The sequence below is a fragment of the Mastigoproctus giganteus genome, chromosome 3 (assembly GCF_048544385.1).
Source record: "Mastigoproctus giganteus isolate SK-2022 chromosome 3, ASM4854438v1, whole genome shotgun sequence".
NCBI lineage: Eukaryota > Metazoa > Arthropoda > Arachnida > Uropygi > Thelyphonidae > Mastigoproctus > Mastigoproctus giganteus.
In genome coordinates this window covers 256166999-256188410 of record NC_143577.1, presented here as the reverse complement: position 1 = coordinate 256188410, position 21412 = coordinate 256166999, and the positions used below count along the sequence as shown (strand labels likewise).

Here is a 21412-nt window from a genome sequence, read left to right as displayed (position 1 = left end):
CAGTTAGGTAAGAACAATAACTATGGGAATTGCTGAATTTGTAAGAAATTCTTACAGATTTCGGGGCTTGTCAGCGAAAGGGGAAACTGACGCTGTTTGCATGAAGACGCAGGCTGACGACGCCACGAAGGCATTTGATACTTGGCAGCGGAGGAACTTCAGTATCTGCCTATCTTCATTTTTTGTAAAATAATAAGAGGAGTTTACCTCAATATTGTACGTAGAACGCTTCCTATGATACTCTCCAGAAATTAAACAGAAATGAAAATATTTTTTCGTTTTAATTTCTGGAGAGTATCATACGGAAGTGTTCTACGTACTATATTGAGGTAAACTTCTCTGATGATTTTACAAATATTGATATCAACATAGAACGTATTGAGCATTTCAGCGCTCTGGTTCATACTATCTGCCTATCTTCAGTACCTGAACTTAGGAATCAGCTTGGTTAATTAAATTGAAATCAAATTGGTGTACAAGTTGCATGAGCTGCATTTTAATGAACAAAATAGCTAAGGCGCATTTAGGGCTAGAGCCTCAAGCTGCGAACAAATTTAGACTATGTATATAAAGTGCTTAGCATCATAATACACAGCCATTTCTGAATAAACAGAAAATTTTTAAGGTGGCATCGTTTTAGGTTATATCTCATATTGTGAATACCTTCACAACGAGTTGCCATGATATTGCACTACTTCGAATAAGTAACGCTTCACCTAAGGAGAAGACTAGTGTTACTTATTCTCAGATAGGTACCACCACCCAGACAGCACTGTTTCAGGGCTATTTGGCCCTTCGTCATTTTCTGTTTATTCAGAAATGGCTGTGTATTATGATGCTAAGCACTTTATATACATAGTCTGAACAAAATAGCCTACTGTGTTTCGTTGGAATACCACTCGTTGTAAATAAGCCAGACATCAAGTAAACAATGCAAATAAGAAAAATATCAATACTAGGAGGGAAGACCTTCTTGGAATATTTGGGGAAAAAACCTCTTTAGTTCATTATTTGACTCTTGTAACCTCCTGCTTGCTGGATCCCGGAAACAGATACCACGTCGATCCAACACCACATAGCTCAATACAAAATTCAAACTACATGCTCAAAAACGCCACTTTTGGATTTGATAATATAAATCGTGCCGTTGTGGGGGGGTGGAAAACAAAAATGAATGAATTTATATATTTTTTATATTTATTTTTAGTTATTATTTATTTTGTTCCCTTATATGAGTTGTCCACCTTATTTTAATTTCCCCACTTACACATCTGACTTTGCTTTACAGGAGAATTCCAGATTTAAGGGAACTTCTCAATTATTTATAATTCCCTTCGGACAGGCTGAGTGTTCAAGAATGACAAACAACACACACATTAATGTATAACATAACATTTATTTACACTTATATACACAATATAAAAATTAACAACTCTCAAGCACATATTGTTATTACTCGAATTTTGCCTATGTATTATCAGTTATATATGGCAGTTAAATACATTGGTTTTACACTAGAAAGGTTATTTCTTTATACACAACAAACTTAATATCTTTACAAAAACTGCTATAGCTTCTTCTTCACACATGAACAATAATTACTTAAGAGGATTAGGTACACCCTTTCTCCTATTTAAATCAAATCCTTACCTTATAAATTGATTTAGGAATTTCACTCTTAACTTCCGTTTTAATTAGTACCCCATTTTGTCTTGGAGAATATAATTTCACAACTTTCTCTAATCAAGACAGATAGTACATTTGACATCAATTCCTGGACTAATGCTGGTCCCAAGGGTTAGCTACATTCATAAGGCTATTTCTTTCTCTGTATTCTCTACCCTTCCCTTCCAAAATATCTCATACCTATATGTTAAACAATAACTAATAACAAATATCAAATTTCTCTCCTTTTCCTTTCTACATATGTCTAATTATACATTAATCGAAACCCAAAACTATCGTCTGAATTATCTCTATATTTATGTATATATTTATATCTTTGTATATCCTTCCTTTAACATCTTTCTAAACATTATGCTAATCTGATATTAGAGTTCCAACAGTCCTTTATTTGTGAGGGAGAATACTATATAACTAGTCACTTACTTAATTTTACGAATCGGATTTCTCCGTTTTGGGGCCTTCAGCTCCTTGTCTGGGAATGGCATCATTGTTTACCAACTGCATTCATCTCAGAACTTCAAGTTTCTCCATGGGCTGTAGTCTGCGTCTGGACAGGGCATCATTTGTGTCTTTTAGGAATTTATGGGCTCGTCTTCGATACTGCTACTTAACCTTCGGTTCAGCTATTCTGGCGGACTAGGAATTGCAACTTTATCTTCTCAGCTCACTTATCTGCGCCTTGCCTTTATTTTATTTTATTTTATTTTATTTTATTAATAAAAAGATACACAACAGGTAACCATTAACAGTGTATCTGAGATCAGATCAATAAACACAATAACAATAATATGAAATCTAACAGGACGATAAACATTGATATAGATTCAAACAATAAAAGCATATGTACAAAAGAGGATTGTATTAAGTTAAGTTACCGGTAAAACAAGTAATAATTAATCCGTTAGAGAATAGAAAAATAATATAACAAATAATAAGCTACAATAATTAGATGTGAGCTAGTCACTTTGCAGTTTAAGTGAAGAGGCAAACTTGTGGATGGAGTTCATCAGTGATTGGGAGTTGTCAAAGAAGTCAATGCGAGAGTCATTTGCTGATTTGCTGATTCTGTTCAGTGGACTGAACTTCATTAAGTCCGTGTTGGCAGAGTCAAGGCGAAACGGTGTAAGGTTCCTGACTTGTCTACAGGGAGCATTGAAGTTTATTTTACTCAGGATATCAGATGCTTCATAAATTCCAGTGATTACTTTGGCTAGAAGGGCGATGTCAGCAGTAACTCTTCTAGTGCACAGAGGCCTCAGATGAAAGTAATCACACAGCGATTCATAATACACTGAGTGATAGAATAGAGGATTGCGGTACGTAAGGTAACGGACAAAGTTTTTTTGGACTGCTTCAATTTTGTTAGTTAAAGTCTTTGTGTGAGGATTCCACATGGGTGAACTGAATTCAAGGATTGGCAGAACAATAGTTTTATAAAGGATAACCGCATATCTGTAGTTTTTGAACTTGTATGTGTTCCGTTTGATGAATCCCAGTGTTTTTAATGCTTTGCTGGTGATTTTAAGGACATGGGCATCGAATTTAGCACTGCTGGAAAAGAGAATCCCCAAGTCGTTAACTTGGTCACACCTTTCGATGATCACAGAGTTAATACTATACTCCGTATTCATTAGTTGTGGAGATCTGCAAGATGAGAAAGAGATAACTTTGCACTTCGAGGGGTTAGCAGACAAGCCATTCAGAGATAGCCACAGAGAGAATTTATTGAGAGCACGTTGAAGTTGTTGAGAATCGGTAGTCTCCTTCACTGCTGAGTAGATCTTAAGATCATCTGCATAGAGAGCAACTTGAACATTGGAGGTGTAGATGAAAGAAGGAAGATCATTTACGAAAACAATGAAGAGAAGAGGACCTAAGGGAGAGCCTTGTGGTACTCCGCTTAGTGGTAAATAAATTTTCTGTTTATACTCCGGGACGACCAAACAGTCAGAGGAGTTAACAAGAGAGAGACAGAATACAAGAAACAGCACCGTATTCAGCAGTCACGGGCTTGAACCCCGGTCACTCAAGGCACGTGTACTTATGCACCCGCGCGCCTGACCACTAGGCTACGGCAGCCCTAGTCACTGCCTTCAGATGATGGACTAGGGTTATTTCTTTCCTTGGCCTTTATCACTACCTTCTTGGAGGAAGAGCATAGCTACAAAGCACTGGCAAACTTTGCACAAGATCTTTTTCACAGAAGGTATACTCTTCCGCCCCCACAGCCACAATAGCGTTTCTCAGGCTCACAATATATGACTTTGCAAACAACCATATAAGGTGCACGGACAGTCACCATCAAGACAATCCACAAAGGGATTGCATCCCAGGAAGAAACAGCATTAAAAAAAAAAAAAAAAAAAAAAAAACTCGACAAACTCGGATCCAACAAATGGACCCAGGATCCAATAACTAATGACCATGACTCCAGATAGAGACATAAGTACAGACTGGACTAAATACCCACAACTACGGACCTGACTAAGACACCTGTCCTGCTGCCAAGTGACAACCACAGACAGGAACCTACACACGGATGGGACAACAAGGACCTGACTCAAGCAGACATGCAGCCGCCAGGCCATATGGCGACCTGTGCCGGCTCCCTTGCCGGGCACACTTTCCTCCCTTCCCTGGCAGAGGGGGAGGCGACAGCCTTCTTGTTGCCTCCCCCCTGCCATCCCACATCTTTCTCTCTGGTGGGGCATGGGCATGCCCCACTGGCACATGCTGGGGTCGTCTACTCTATTGACCCCAGTCTTTCCTAGCTATTCCCCCCCCAGCCTTCAGTCTCCTCCCCTCTCTATCTCTATGCCAGCGCAAGACCCACACCAAAATTCTAGCTTCTCTAAATTATTTCGCCCTCTCCTCGGCCATTAAATTTTCAAATGCAACACCTTAAAACCGGGAAACATGTATGTGATCAACATACAACGTGCGAATTTTTTTTTTTTTTTTTTTTTAAGGTCCTAGCCACTGAAATCTCAGGAAATTAGGTGGCAGGACCTGCCAGAGTAAATTAATTATAATACTGGTGTACCTGGTCTGCCTCCACGGGGCGAAAGTGGGGCAACGTTGGGCCTCAGTAGGGGTCCAGCGGCTAAATGACCAGATGAACAACGGTACACGACACTACATATGAACAATATCCATACACTTTTAAATCTCTGGCATTTCCAGCAAACTGGCACACCCATCACAATGTAAACAACGCGGAGATGGGGGAAACCCCTGGTGCCGTATGACCCTAAATACACTTTACACTTTACACTTTACCTTCTTATGATGGGCTAGGGTTATTTTTCTCCTTACACTACTTATTTTCACGCTGGCCACTTTCACTACCTTCCTATAACGGACAGGTTTATTTCTCCATACACTTTTCAGTCGTTTGCATACGGGCTACTACCCTTGCCTTTAGACGACGGACAGGCTTATTCTCCTTACACTTCATTCCTCTGCATTCGGGCCACTACCCTTGCCTTCCGACGACGGACTGACTTATTTGCATACGGGCCACTATCCTTGCCTTCCGATAACGGACTACTCGACTGTTCTCTTCTACTGCTGGATCTGATTTTTCTAACCCATCTTAATAACCACCACATAAAGCTCAACTGCTGCATCTGTGTTTCACTCACATTTTCATTACCACCCACATAACGCTCAACTGAGAGAACTGTCTACGTTTCCCCCCGTTCACTCACTTTTGTCATCTCAATTCAGCAACGCCCCTCATAATTCCTGCACGCCTTTTTTTTTTGAGTTTACCCAATCTTCTCATTTTGTCAACTTTCATCATTTCCTATTCGTCCTTTAAAATTTCTCAAGCTGTATATTCAGAGCTCATTTTAATAAATTTCCAAATTTTTCCCAGGCAATCCGCTGCTTTGAAGTTCGCCGTCACCTTCGCCACCCCTCGTTAAACTTAGTAGATTTATTTTACATGCTCTAACGACCTTGCCATCGCCGACAGTCAGACGCAAATACCTGGCCGATATCTCGGTGTCACCGGACAAAGGGATGTCCCACAACGTTCAGTCTACAGCCCTTTTGTTCTTTCTGGCCATAGTTGTTCGCATCTGCACGCCAGTAGTTGCTGTCACGGTGGGAACTGAAATGTACCCCTAATTGCTAATAGCTTACCGCTCCCTTCTCTAATTCAACCTTGTCTAATTTTCAATTCCTTGTGAGTGACCTAGAATAATATTAGTGACTGATAATGTTTACTGTCTTATTTTGCTATTTCCTATGTTTTAAATAAATCTCACTTTTTTTTTCTAAAATAATAACATGTAAGATTTTACATCTTACACCGTGACAGTCTCATTGCGAATGTTCACATCAACTTTCATCACTCCTAATTTTCCTCATCAAATGATTTCCTAGACTTGACTGAGTGGGACATGATGAATTGTGAAATAATGTATTGTAGAGGCACAGTGTCGTGGCTGTTGACCTCATTCCTGACGCTTGAAGTTCTTGTCATCTTTATCCAGTGCATATCTTCTGTGGAAGATTGAAAAGCAAGATTTATAATTGTTGAGTTCCTTTGACTGGGAGGATGACAATTATCATTATGTTCTTCCATGGCAGTGGTCTCATGTAAGGTTGATATTTCAAGTTGAGCAACGTCTATTGGACCAACTAATATTAATGGGCTTTGACAGTCTCATTATGGCTGTTCATAGAAAACATTATCATCATTAAATTTTGATCAAATTTTCCTGAATTTGACTGCGTGGCAATCAGCGCTTTATAGAGAAACAGTCTCATTGCGGCTGTTGTTTCCCTGTTCATGCTACTGGCTTTATCATCTGCTTCCAGTACTGCTCTTCTCGTGGACGACTGTAAAGATGTGTTTCATTGCTGTGTATGTTGGAGCAGAAGAGACGAATATCAACATGCTTCCTGTGGCAGAAGTCTCAATTTGACTACTTGCCACCGGCTGTCCTTTTAAATGCTTTTGTACAAAGTTTTATCTTTTAAATTTCCTTGCAATATCTTAAAGTTAAATTTAAGCCGGGTAAAAATCGGAATATTTGCTGAGTAAAATAATTAATAGGTTAATTTACACACAGCTTCTTTTTTTTCTGGCTCCCTGGTTTCGGCAACTTGGGAGCGGGATTGCTGGCGCTCACCGGTTTTGCACTGTCTCCGGTGTGTGCGGGATTCTGTGCGTTTCAGCACTACGGGTGATAGTGGACCCAAACCAGCACATGGGGCTGACACACGAGCGCCAACACTTTTTCGGGCCCGCTCTGCAGAGGTTGTGCGCCAACGCAGATGAACAAGGTGGAGAAGGGCAAATGCCTAGGAGGAGCCACCAGCGATACCACACACACACACACACACACACACATAGGATCTGCCTGTCCATCTGCGCGGCAGCACAGTGTTATCGTCACAGTCCTCTCCACACCGGGTGGAAAAGGTCCTGTCGATGATGCGAGGAACTTTTATGGGCCTTTTTTCACTCCGTGGTTGAGTTAGTCGGTATCGGGCGTAGATAGCAAGGTTTCTCCCCCCCCCCCGGAAATACTAGGGTTTTTCGTCCAGAAAATCAGGCAACTCGACAAGAGAACACACGCAATTTACAGACACAATACACATGGATAGTTGAAGGTTGAAGTAACTTTCCAGGTGACCCTTATATAATAGTTTAGTTTATTTTTAGTGTCTGTCCGTCCATACTAAGTTGCAGGATCAATTGCAAGAGGACCAATTTTCAGGAATGCAATGACCGTGCAGAGGTACGAAGATACCCTAATGTGAGACCTTGTGCAGGCGCAATGAGAAAATTTCATCTTAAAGAATGATAATATTCAATCACATCGATCAAGACGTTGACAACCATCTGGATATGAATATCGCTCCTATTGCTACCCTTTAAAAGTCGTCCTGTGTGATCTGAGCATATGTGTGGGGGGGGTGTATTTTCATTATCTTTTTCTGTTAACTGTCGTTTTCTGTTTATCAAACTAATTTAAATACTGTTTTGGATCATCAGCTCTTCAAGTTGAAGCAGAATATTTGCGCAAATTTCCGTGATATCCTCGTTTTGTGTAGAAGAAGGGTACGTAAAGAAGGGTACCTCTACCAGTTGATCTGTCATAAAAACTCTTTGCTGAAGATCTTTCTAAACACTCGGTTATCGCAAAGGTTGTACTGTCTCTGATCCAGATGCTGTTTTTACTTCGCTAATGAAATCTGGCAATCTTTTTCGTTCCATTCCGAGTTGATAACTTCAACTACTGCTTTCGCAGTATTGGATATCGTTCTTTTGGAGCAGACTCACGTTATCCAGTTTTTAAAAACGAGACATAAAACTGATCCTAGTGATTACTGCTATGTATCATTACTGATCGGAACATTTTGGGAAAATCTGCGAAATCCTAATTTTTAATTATGGTACTGGTAAACTGTTTAGCAGCTGCTTCCATGTTCCGTTGTTACTCTTAATATCTGTTTCTTTAAGAAATTGTTTTCTTATTTGAGTCTGCATATTGTGCAGGTATGAAGAATTATATTAGACTAATAAATAAATAAAACTTTGTAATGCCTCATTCAACGCTGCACTCATTTAATGATTTTGTTTAAATAAGTACAAGAAGTTCTTCTCCAAACCTGCAGAAAATCGATAGGTCAAAATCCCATTCAATCAATCTGAAATGAAAAGAGTCCGAATTCTTGCTGGTAGCCTACTATGATTTATACGTATCAGATTTTTGAACAGAACGTACAGCGATTTGTTCAAAGCGATGCTCCGATAATAACTCTCAAGGATCACTCTCCCATCACGTTTGAGTTCAACTTCCCTAAAGACTCCAACGCTGGCGACGCATTGGGAATGAATATGTGATGACCAAAATAGTATATTCCATCAAGTGCTTAAACCCAGAAATCATCCTTGCACGTCTCACAGAAATGAACTCGAAAGATCTACAGCATGAATCAACAGCTATCGCCGTATCTAACTTGGTCAACCAGCTAATAGAAATTGCTATTCAAGGAGCTTCCAAGCAAATCAAATTCTCTGGAAGATCTAACGCATGATTCAATGCTAAAGTCAGAGAAGCATTCAAGTGGAAGCAAAAAGCTTTCAGAAAATGAAAACAGTATCAAAACGCACTAGAATCAAACAGCCACTGTTGAAGATGGTGAAACTGACGAGATCAATATAAGAAGAGGGGCAAAAGGCAGGGTTGCATTCTTTCGCCTATGCCATTTAACATCTATTCTGAAGCTATTTTCCAAAATGCATTGAGGGAAAGGAAAGAAGAAATAAAAATAAATGGTCAGCTGATAAATAGCATACGATACTGCTATATTTGTAGAAAATATAGACCTTCAATTGCCTTTTGATTGCATTAAAAACAAATGTAATGATACGAGTCGAAGAATCAATGTCAATAAGACTAAATTCATGACCGTGAGTAAAACTGCAGTAAGCCAAGCCCATCTATTATTGAATGGAGCTCCAATAGATAGAGTGACTCATTTCGAGTACCGATCTAGATGCCGATCTGGATCCTGAAGCAGAAATAAAGGCAAGAAGAAGAGAGATTGCGAGAAATGTCTTTTCAAAATTTAGAACAATGCTGTGTAACAAAGCTCTAGATCTGTCAATCGACTGAAAATTGTTAGATGCTATGTGTGGTCCATACTGTTGTACGGAGTTAAAACATGGACTCTGAAAACATCTAGCATGAACAAAATAGAGGCCTTCGAAATGTGGATCTACAGAAACATGCTAAAAATACCTTGGTTAGACAGAATCGCCAACACTGAAGTCTAGAAAAGAGCAAGAAGAAAACGTGAATTGCTGAGTTTAGTGAACAAAAGGGAAAACTGCCTATCTGCGACACATCCCTTTTACATCATATGCGGACGACCTCAAATTATAACATCCAAAGACGCTGAACAGACTCACCTCATAAATAACGAGTCTCCGCCCTGATCAACAGTCTTGTAGTCTATCTATTGCAAATAGGCCCGGAGCTAAACATGTCTAAATCAGCTCAAATCATCTTTGCGAAAAAGAGAAACAAACATGACATCAGAGCCTATCACAACGGATTGCAGATAAATAAAATGAAGTGCCACAACAATTTCGGCTTGACATGGGATGAGGAGCTCACTTTTCAGAGTAATTTTCCAGTCATAAAAACGAAGACTTTCTCGGTGATGTGGGCAGTTCATCAAGAACTGAAGATTACTCAACGTTGATGTAGTCAGCAGATATGTCCAGCAGTGCCTACAACCAATTGCTACAAATTACCAATCTGGTCTTCTGCTCTGCTGTCGTTCTTTGCATTCATGTGCAACAGATATATATGATGTCAAAATTATTTTTTGCGTCCAGTTCCTTAGTCACTGCATCATAGTAGCCAATCAGATTCGCAAGGCAAGACCGCCCCTTGACAAATCTCCATGCTGTGATTGCAGTATAATTGCATGCTTCACCAATTAGTCCTGCATCACTTCTTTAACCAGTGATGCAATTATTTTCCCTGGAACAGACGTTACGCTATCCAATCTGTAATTATTCATGTCGCATTTTAATCCCCCTTTATGAATTCTCACTTCTCCAGTCCATAGTGATCTCCCTTGAATCCAAGGATGCTCTCGTAATTGTAGCTGAGGGTTTGCTTACCTCCATCCTCAAAAATTTATGCTCCACTTTCCTTTCAATTATCACAAAGTCGTTTTGCTCATCATTAGAGTTCGATAAACTCTGTCATCACTTCCCTAAAGAATTCCTCATGTGTGTGAATGTAGATGCACACACATGAGGCATCAGTTCGTCCGCAACCTACACCGGGTCATCAACAGTCAACCCATAGACATTAAGCGGTCCAATGTGATTCAACCCTTTCCTTCTACTGTTAATATAAGCATAGAAAGTCTTTCGTATTTTTATTTGCATTCTTTGTCAGAGACTTTTCATAATTTGCCTTAGCTTGCCTAACCTGCTTTGTGACTTTATTGCAGACTAATTTGTATCTGCCATAGGCTTCTCTTTCACCAGATAACTTATATGCATCCCATGCACTGTTCTTCTCTGCTACGTGTCCCAATATTTCATCTGACATCCATTTAGGCCTAAGCCATGAACAGCCTAGTAGCTTCTTTGATTACTCTCCTGAATCATTCCAATTTAGAATTTTCAGCAACAATTGGTATGGCTCCACACAATTTAAAAACTGCGTGAGATCGCTGTTGCTCTTACGAAAGCAAAAGCCTTTCCCTTTTGACAGTAGTTATGTATTTAATTAAATTTCACATTAGTACACTGTCACCACTGCCACCCAGTGGGTCTTTTACATGCAGATTTTTAATGCATGAAGAATCTCGTCTGATGGTCAGATCAAGAGCATTGGTTCCTCTTGTTGCCTTTCCAAGATACTGCCGTAGAAAATAGTCATTCAGAAAATCCGCAAAAGTCTTGCTAGTATGTGAAGGACCAACCCACAAATCCCCGTCAACATCTGGAAAGTTAATATCCCCCATTATTATACCTACTGATTTGCTGGCCCACTCTATTTCCCTTTATAGCTGTTTGGTATACTCATCATTTTGTTTTCTCAGTTCTCATACACATCAAACTGACTCAACATTGCAAGCGCCACCCAAATCAACTTGATGCACTGCTTTAGATTTAATATTCTTTTTTACGAAGAGCATAACACCTCCACCTCTCCTGCCCTGTCTATCCTTCGTGTACACATTGTACTCTCCATATTCTCATTCAGCTTCACTTATGTCCACGTCTCCGCTATTCCTTCAGTGTCTACAATCAGTACTTCAAATTTATTTACGTTGCTCCTAGCATTAATGTACACGCAAGTATACGTGTAAATGTTCTTACTCTAGTGTAACCCTAACTCAGCCCATGTATTTACTTGTTCCGTTGACTCCCAGCAGTCCTTGAAATCCCCAGAAATTTGCTAACCATGCTGCTGCTGCTCATTCCAATCGAAGCAGTGCAAGAATCACTTTCACCTTTGTCTGCGGCTACTGTTAATATATTAGTCTGTGAATCCCCCAAGCTAGCAGTTTTCCGACGCACCTATCACTGCCGCGATAGCATCAGCAAATATTCTTGCGCGTTCTTCTATTCAAGTGTATCTCATCCTTGTAAAAACAGTATATTCTGTTAACAAGCGCAGACCACGCTGAGAAAAATTTTGCCCCTTGATCCTTGCACATTCTCTCCAGAGCCAAATTGATTGACAAGGCTTTTATCATACACTCCCTCCTATCGTTTCTGGACACGATTGCAGACACTTTCAAATCAAATCCTAACGCGCGACTTTTTGCAAACGTTTCCTTGTACTTGTTAAGTTCTGTGATCTATTAAATCCACAAAATGTGTCAACGTGTCCAACAGTATCCATTTTGTGCCCTTGAAAGATGATAAATTATTTAATAACTCTCAACTGCCCAATTCAACTGGCGTTGAGTTGGGTAGCTGGGAGCAATTAAAATAGTTCTCCATTTTAATTCCTTCGATGACATCAGCCCTACTCGTTGCATCCTCCTTGGTTGGACCATGCCCTGCTCCAGAAAGATTTGCAAAATTTTCACAAATTGCACCTTTTGTAGGATGTGATGCGTTGGATTATCACCCCACGAGCCACAACACTTCCGCTATTTGTGCCCGTTGCTTTGTTACTCTTGTCTGGGGCATGATTTCCGTTTAAATAAAATTTAATTGATTAACAATGAAAACTAATAAGATTAATAAATTTAATTGATTAATTGACAATACTACACTAATACGTATTACGCTATCTAGTTTTATGTTATGCATAACGCTGTCGTATTCAAGATTTTTGCTACGCAATTCCGTAACGACCCACTGTTAAATTAGTTCTATCCTTGCCAAAAAGTAAAAATTCTTAGCTAAACACAAAAAAGATACATTGTCCAACCAACAAGTATTAGAACCTATGAAATACACTGGTGTGCAAAATTTAAGGACCAGTCAGGTTTTCACCTGTAGCTTCTCAAAGGAGTGGCCTGGATATGGGAAAAGCATACCAAAGGAACCTCGTGAGGTATAGAAATGATGAAGGAAACTGTGGGGGGTGGAATGAAGTTCCTTAATTTATATACATATGTCTTTACTCTTCTTTAATTTTTAATTTGAATAAATTATAATAATAATAATGCTTTATTAAATATTCTTTATTTGTTCTGTTCCCTTATAACTATATAGACCTCTATTTCTTACACCCCCACGTACACATCTGACTTTACTTCCTAGGAGAATTCCAGATTCGAGGGAACTTCTCAATTGTGTATAATTCCCTTCGGAAAGGCTGAGTGTTCAGGAATAACAAACTCCAAATTAACAAACAACAAAGTTTATTTACATATGTATATACAACATAATATACAATTAAATAAAAAAACATGTAATATGCATACAAGGTTAAGTCAAGGATACCTTGCATATATTCTACTTATATTAACAATCGATATGCTATTTTCATCATTATACTCTGTGTTCTCTCCATTCTGTTACAATACACTGAAGACCAATCTTAACTTTCCTAAACTCTCTATTTGTTATTAGTCTTTCAGTTGGACCAACAATTCTTCATCAATACAAACACTATATTCAATTATCTTATCCTTAAAACATAATCAAAACTTCTCATAGGATTCAATTATCTATCCTTAAAACATAATCAAAACTTCTCATAGGATTCAATTATCTATCCTTAAAACATTCAAGGTTTTTTATATAGTTCAATTATCCTTCTAACATATTATAATCCTTTGAATAACAATTTAATCTATTACTTATCTTTCGTTTCTCTTGTATTTTACAATAACCTTTTTTTTATTACTTAAACTCTGTTAGTATATATATAATTTACTTCAGAGATAATTTATTTATCAGTTTACTTCTAGTGCTATCTCTGTTTTTCATTAATTAATCACTGTACTGTTTTATTAACAGTCTTTGTTAACTTACAGTACTTAATAATATCTTTTTTCTTTCCTTTCCCTTCCGGGGTGGTTTCAAACTTCCATTTTTGGCTCACTGAGGATCTCCTTCATCTGCTTTCACCTGAATTTGCTACAGATACTTTTTTTAGGAACTCTTGCCTGCATATGACTGGCGTTCTTTCTCCACCTTATTCGGGCTACCATCCATTCGCTGCTTCCTTCCTCCTCGTTGAGCTACTAATTTTTAGGCTTCGTTTCGTCTAATCGGCTAGCACTTTGCCTTCACCACCTGTTAGCTTCGATACAGGATCTGCTTCCTCCTGTCTGGGACATCAGAACTCGATGCCTTCATCAAAAGGGACTTCCTCCTTTCCTAAGCACTTACGCCTTTGCTCATTTTTTATCACTCCATCCTTTTACTTTCTCTTTATTTTTGTTTTTCCACCTTGTTAAAAACACCTTCTCAAAAAGGAAACCTCACAGACTCACCCACTTCCACTCCGGTTCTCTCTTTTTGTTCATCTCAATTTCTGTACCGCCTACATATGTCAAACACGCCCTAGTTTTCAGTTTAACCAATCTTACTCATTTTATCAACTTTTTCTCTGTTCTTATTTGCCCGTTTTATTTTCTCAAGCTGATTCCTTATTGCCCGATCTAACTTCTTATTTTAAGAAGTTTGTAAAATTTCTCAGGCTGTCAGTACCTTTGAAGTCAGCCGCTTATAGTTATACTGTAGCAGACTAATTTCCCACGATCTATAAAACTTGCCATCACTGCCAGCCAGAGCCAGACTTAAATCTAATTCTCAGAATTTGTTCCGTTTTTACCACCTTGTATCCTCTTCAGGTGTCACCGATTAAAGAAATGTCCCGACAGCACATGGTCCACCGCGCTATTGTTTACCAGAGTTGACCCTTCTACTAATACTTCCAAAATATCAGGTCCATTAGGAACAAACTAGACTCAGCAGAACAGATCTTTCTCTCCCAGGTCGCTGATGTGGTCTGCCTCGCAGAAACGTGGCTTCAACCTAATCAAGATACACTCTTCTGCTCAGCTATTGCTGGTTACAACATGCTGTCTGCATCCAGGGAGCAATCTAGAGGCGGTGGAGTAGCCATACTGTACAACTCCTCCCTATTCTCATATGAGAATTCGACCTCAACTACAACTGAAGATTTCGAAGCGATTATAGTCTCGCTACGCTTCCACTCCAGCCACATTGATATCGCATCTGTGTATATTCCCCCAGGGCCTACAATTGAAATTATTGAAGATTTGGGGAATTGGCTCTTAAACCATCTTCGTCCGTCTGCACAACGCCTTGTTTGTGGTGATTTTAACCTGCCTCCAAACCGACATCACCTCTTTATCAGGCTCTGCGAGTTCTTCAAATCCATCAACATGATACGGGTCAATGAGAACCCCACCAGGGGATTGAACCTACTGGATCTCGCTTTTGCTTCAACACCATGCACAGCTGAGGATGATCCCATCGCATTCTTCCTGTCTGATCACCAGCCCATAGTGTTGACATGGTCATTGCAGGTGCCAAACTTCAACATCCCTGACAACAAAATAGTCAAATACGTTTCAGCACCTAAATACCTTAATCCTCAACTCTGTGTAGAAGCAGCATCTTGCATTCCTTGGGATGTCCTCATTGACTGCGACCTCAGCCTTGCAGTGACACTCCTGTCTGACTGGATTAAATCCGTCACCGACTATGCTGCCACCAAACGAGTAACAGTAACTCCCCGTTCCAGATCGTGGTGGACTGCTGATCTTAACAACAGCTTCAAAATGAAACAAGTCCTACATAAGAAATGGAAGCATACAAATGACAGTAAAGACAGAATCGCCTTTTCCCGTGCCAGGGCCCACTTTAATCGAAAGAAAGCTGACGCAATCCAAGTGAACCTTAACCGCACTTTGAGGAAAGGAAAGCCATTCTATGCTGCCCCACATGGTGGATTCAATCACATGCTTGATCCTCACGAATGGCTCAAATACATCGCCAGATTTTCAAATACAACCACAGTCCCATCTACAGTTGTCCAGCCTGACTATGAAAACCCTTCAGATGTCCTAGGGACTATCCAGATCACGGAACAGGAGCTCATACGTGCCATCAATTCCCTTCCCACAACAGCCACTGTTGGGGAGGATGGAATTCCACAATTTATGATCAAATGCTTAAGCACATTCATCATAGGCCCTCTTCTCTCGATCTACAACAGATGCCTCGCTGAGCATTATTTTCCACCCCAGTGGAATAAATACAGAGTGTACCCCATCCCCAAAAACCAATTTGCCTCAAACGTCAGCCAGTTCAGACCCATATCAGTTGCCTCTTGTCTGTTAAAAACTCTTGAAAAGGCTTTGCTACCCACAATCACTCAACAAATCCTCCAGACGAAACCACCTGAAATCCATTATGCTATCGCAGGAAAATCATCAATCACTAACTTGGCAGCCACTACAGAACGTATTCTCTCAGCATTCGAACAAAGAGCTGAGCTAGCAACCACATACCTCGACATAAGCGCAGCCTTTGATGCCGTGTCGATTCCGGCCTTGCTCCTCCTACTTAAGGAGAATTTTCACATTCGAGGTGATATGCTGTGCTTTTTGGAATCACTTCTCAGTCACAGAATACTTATTCTCCATCGGCAGCAACATACCCTATCCTGCGACATTACTGCTGGAGTACCGCAGGGGGGTGTCCTGTCTGGTGTCCTGTTCACAGCCATCATCGTGCCCATTATTGCCTCAACGAATGGTCTCCTATGCTATGCCGATGACTTCAAACTGCTGACTCCAATTAACCCTGGCGACGACCCCGCCCAGCTTAGCAACAGGATCAATTCCCAACTTAAGGATCTAGAATTGTACCTGGCAAACTTCAATCTAAAAATCAACCCTCTGAAGTCTGCTCAGGTTATATTCTCCCTTAAATCCATGCCGACAGTACTCAACGTTTCACTCGCAGGGGTACGAATACCAAACGTACCCTCGCACACAGACCTTGGCGTTCTGTTCGACCAAAAGATGTCCTTTGTCCACCAGATCGACAAACTCAGTACCAGATTTTCTCGTCTACGGTGGATCTCAAAGCAGCAGCTGCTACACGTCCGACATCCTGCCACTGTTAAAAGGTTCATCACCTCCACCGTCTACCCTGCCATTCTCTATGGTGCAGAAATATGGGCCTCTGCTGCACATACAAACCTTAAGCGGGTGTACACTGCTGAATACTGGCTACTGAAATGGGCGAATAACAAGCTTCGGCTACCTCCCGCTACCACAACTACCATGATGGCACAAGCACTCGACATCCCGAGGTTGAAGTTCCTGATCGTTGAAAAGAGGCTGGTCTTCACAGCCAAACTCATCTCAGGCCAAATATCATCTCCAAATATTTGGAATGCTTGCTCTTGGAGGATTCCACAGCCAAGCCTAAGGTCGGTACCAGCACTTGTGGCTCACCACAACAGGCTTGTACTCACCGAAAGATTTCTGCCCAAGCAGATGCTCGCTGCCCTCAACCGTGTGGACGCCGACATCGACACCATAATAAGTAAAAAGAAGGACAGACACAAGTTTATCAAAGCTCTTGAAACCTGAATCACTGCCAACTTGTATTTGTTTTTCTTTATTTGTGTTCAGCTCCTTGTTTCTATGATGTATTTGTATTTCTTTTTGCATTTGTAATCTGTATTTTGTAGCCTTTTGTATGTGTTCGCTATATTTTGTAGCCATTTGAATTTGTACTTATGTTATCTATATGTGAACCCCTGGCGCTCGTCGCCGTGATGGGATATTGTGCTGTAAATCTACTTCACAATAAAGATTTATTTATTTATTTAATAGCAGTTACTACTGGTTTCTGTTGTTTTGATTTGCCTGTGTGAGCTGGGAGTCGAAGTGTCCCTAGCTTGCTAATAGCTTTTCAGTTACCACTCCCCTTGTATAGACGTTGTCTAATTTAATCCCTTGGCTGTGATCTTAGTAATATTCTTGACTTGTAGGGTTTCGCTCCCCCATATTGCTATATTATAAGTTTTACTTTAAATAAATCTCACTCCTCCACAAAATATTATATTTGTAAGATTTTACATCTTACAAAACTACAACGGATACAAAACGGTACAAAGGGACTTTATTCAAAAATGGCAAGATAGCATTGGCTGCCATGATATAGATGCATCACTGCCAGAGATGAAACAAAGGGAAGAGGTGGTCCTCAGTAGGAGATATGGCCCCCCTAATATCGATGCAGGTTTTGCACTGCCTGTCCATACTTAAACAATGTTGTTGATAAGTTCTTGCGGTAACATCGTCCATTCCTCTGCCACCGCCATCTTCAGGCGGTGAACATATTCTGGTGGGTGTGGAGGTGCCGCTAGGCGTCTCCCCAGAGCGTCCCATATGTATTAGATGGATTTGGATCTCGGGAACGGGCAGTTCAATCCGTACGAACAATATCCTCACTTTCCAAAAGCATATCAACAGCTGCAGTTCGATGGGGTGTGGCGTTATCATCCTTAAACAGGAACTCGGGGCCAATGGCACCTCCGAACAGACACACATGGGGAACGATTACCTCAGTACAGTAGCGTGCACCGGTTACACTACCGCCTTCCAGTATCTGGAGTTGTGTACGTCCATCCAAGATAACGCTTCCCCAGACGAGAACACCTCGACCGCCATATCGATCCCTTTCAGTGATGTTTGCGGGGTGATACCGTGTACCAACCTTCCACCAGATTTTGCTGACTTCCAGAATCGCCGCTGAGACTGAATCTACTCTCATCAGCAAAGAGTACCTTAAGTAAAGATTTTGTGGTTGTAACCTTTAGAAATAGTGTTCGTCCTTAAGTTTTGCACACTAGTGTACTTATTTATCATAATTAAAAGGATTAGTAGTTCGGAGGATTAGTAGGATTTTAATACGATATTCGCACCAAAACAACGATACAATAGCCATGTGTACTTTCTATTACACTAGGGTCGAAGTTATCATAGACTTAATCGAGTTAATTTTTATTCCTAAAATCTTTGGATCATCGTTAAAAATACAGCTGTTAAAATCATAAGTTATTTTAAAAATAATTTCTTTTTTTCACATTTTTTTTCGATGGGACTGTTAATATGATCTAGTAACAGTCGGAAAAAAATTAGAGCCGAATAAAAAACGGTTCAACTGCCTGTCATCATATAATGTGCACCACTTCACGATTTAAAACTTATCATTTTCTGAAATATCTCTTAAAAATTAAAACGTGACTGAAAATAGTTGAAAAGACGAGATACAAATGAATATACCTTAAAGTGACAAATGGGTTTCTGAGTAAGGGTGGTTGGGGTGGGACAATAATTTCAGCAACGTGAAGTAGAGTACCCTTGACGACGCTCATTAAACTGCAATTAACGCTGGACCACGTTCGCCATAAGAATCATTCTCATTTCCCCTCGACGTGGACGTGTTTTTCGTACCCCTTCATTAATCTCAATGAGTTAATATTTTTACAGCAAATCGTACGTTTCGTTTGGGACTTCTTCGTGGAAATTTGGCGCATTAAGGCCGCTCCACACAAATACACGCATCTGTTTTTGTTCTCAAGGACTTTCGGTAGGCGGTTCCCATTGCTCGAGACATAACTGAAACTGGCGCCTTCCGTCAAACTGGTGTAGGAAGCTCTCGGTTCTCTGGACATCCCCGGCTGCGGATCGTACCGAAGTGGAGGAAGATAGGGGGAGGGCGCAACCAGGACTATGAAATCCCCTCTCTGAAAGTAAGGAGATTTCTCCACTTCTATTTTTCGCCGCTTATACTCTTCCTAATCACAAATCCCCATCTACAATTTCAACCCCGTTGAGTCTGCGCGGCACGAGACTGCCCACAACCCCGGACTAATTTTCACCCGAATTAATTAGTGGCTCATCCCGCTGCCGCTAATTAACAGCTGTACCAGTGGCTTAGAACTGTGGTCGCCAAATGCTCCACTTCTCATTAATTCCCTGTCCGTGACCTCTAATGGAAACTGGCGAGATTAAGAAGATTACAAGGTTCCGTTTTCTTCATCCACAGCGTTTGGATAATGACTGGAATTTGATATTTTCCGGTTTCTATTCAGTTCAAATTCCTGTTTTACAAATTCTTGTAAATTGTTCGTTTCATTATAGCCTTAGGAGGGGATATCTACTAGGGCTTGCTAACCGGTTTTATAAACCGGTTAAATCCGGTTTTCATATTGAGTTGTTAAAACCGAAACCGAGCTTCTAAAACCGGATTCGAATATTTTTTTTAGTTAGCCCTCGAATATAGTTTTTTGTTACGCACATTTTCTTTTGTTTGTTCGTTTATCTGGATCTTTCAACTGCTTTATGTTTTAAACATGTTTTTTTATTTTATTTTATTTTAAGATACGAATGTCATGGGCAAGTGGCCCAAATCTAGGAGGGGTACCTTTTATCTTCCCACCTGTATCTTTTGAAACTTGCCTCGTTTAGACTCTTCATTCAGTGCTTGCGGGAGTGACCCATAGTATTGTGCCTTTGTTATCTTCAATATTTTTATTTAAAATTGTTGGTGATATAAATTCCTACTAATTAATATTTATTACTCTTAATATGTCTAAGATGAAATCAAATGTATGGAATTATTTTGCTCGAAAAAGCAAAGATGAAGCACAATGTTCGAAATGTCAGAAGATAATGAAGTCGTCTGGAGGATCTACATCATCTTTGATGTTGCATTTAAAGAAAATGCATCAGATTGACATTAAACAAGATAACAGTGAGCCTCCCGTAAGAACATTAGAAAACTTTATCGTTAAAAAATCTATGGAAAAAGAGACTTAAAAATTAGCTGCTTTAGATGGATTTTCTTTTAATTCAATTGCCAAGAGTGAGTTTATACAATGAAGCCTTCACCTTCAGAGAAATAAATACGATAAATTACCATCAGCCTCAGTGAATGGAATTAAAAATATGGTTCTGAATTATTATAAAACTAAGGAAGAAGAACTCATTCAGCATTTCAAAAATTCATTGGTTTCGGGTGCACGGTATTCATTGACTCTAGACGAATATACGTCTATACAAAATAAAAGGTATATGAATATAAATGTGCATTCAAAAGACAATCATTGGTCGTTAGGTCTTATTGAGATTAATGGTTCACTGGATAGCAGAAGAACTGAGCAAATTGTGAATGGACACTTGAAGAAATTTGGTTTGAACTTGGATGAGGATATTGTTGCCTGCACCACCGATGGAGCAGCAATGATGATTAGGTTTGGCAAGCAAATTACGCCTAATCATCAACAATGTATAGCCCATTGTATACATCTGTCAGTTATAGATGTACTTTATGAAAAAGTAATCAATTATGGTGCGACAGTCTCTGAGTCTCCCAAAGCCAATGAAGAAAATGAAAATAATGAAGAAAGTAGTGATGATGAAGGAGTTGAAGAAAGACAGCAAGGCATGCTTTATCAAACCGACTTTACCGATGAGCTCATTTATTTCTTCAATCCAATGGCCAATATTGCACAATCTATTAACATATTGTTAATAGTTTGTGTTAATAGTTTTTGCAAGCTTTTTCGAAAATCGCCTACCAAAAATGACATATTACAAAATTTTGTTAAAGCAAAATTTAATGGGAAAGAATATAAACTTATATTAGATTGCAAGACTAGATGGGATAGCACATTCTATATGATTGAGAGATTATTGAAATTGAAAA

General features: G+C 39.8%; 1 protein-coding gene across 4 annotated transcripts in view; it reads right to left on the bottom strand.

Moving 5' to 3' along the window:
- LOC150089088 (endothelin-converting enzyme 1-like) overlaps positions 1–21412 on the bottom strand; it is a 129484-nt gene that overhangs the window by 84101 nt on the left and 23971 nt on the right. The gene's annotated exons all lie outside the window — the stretch shown is intronic.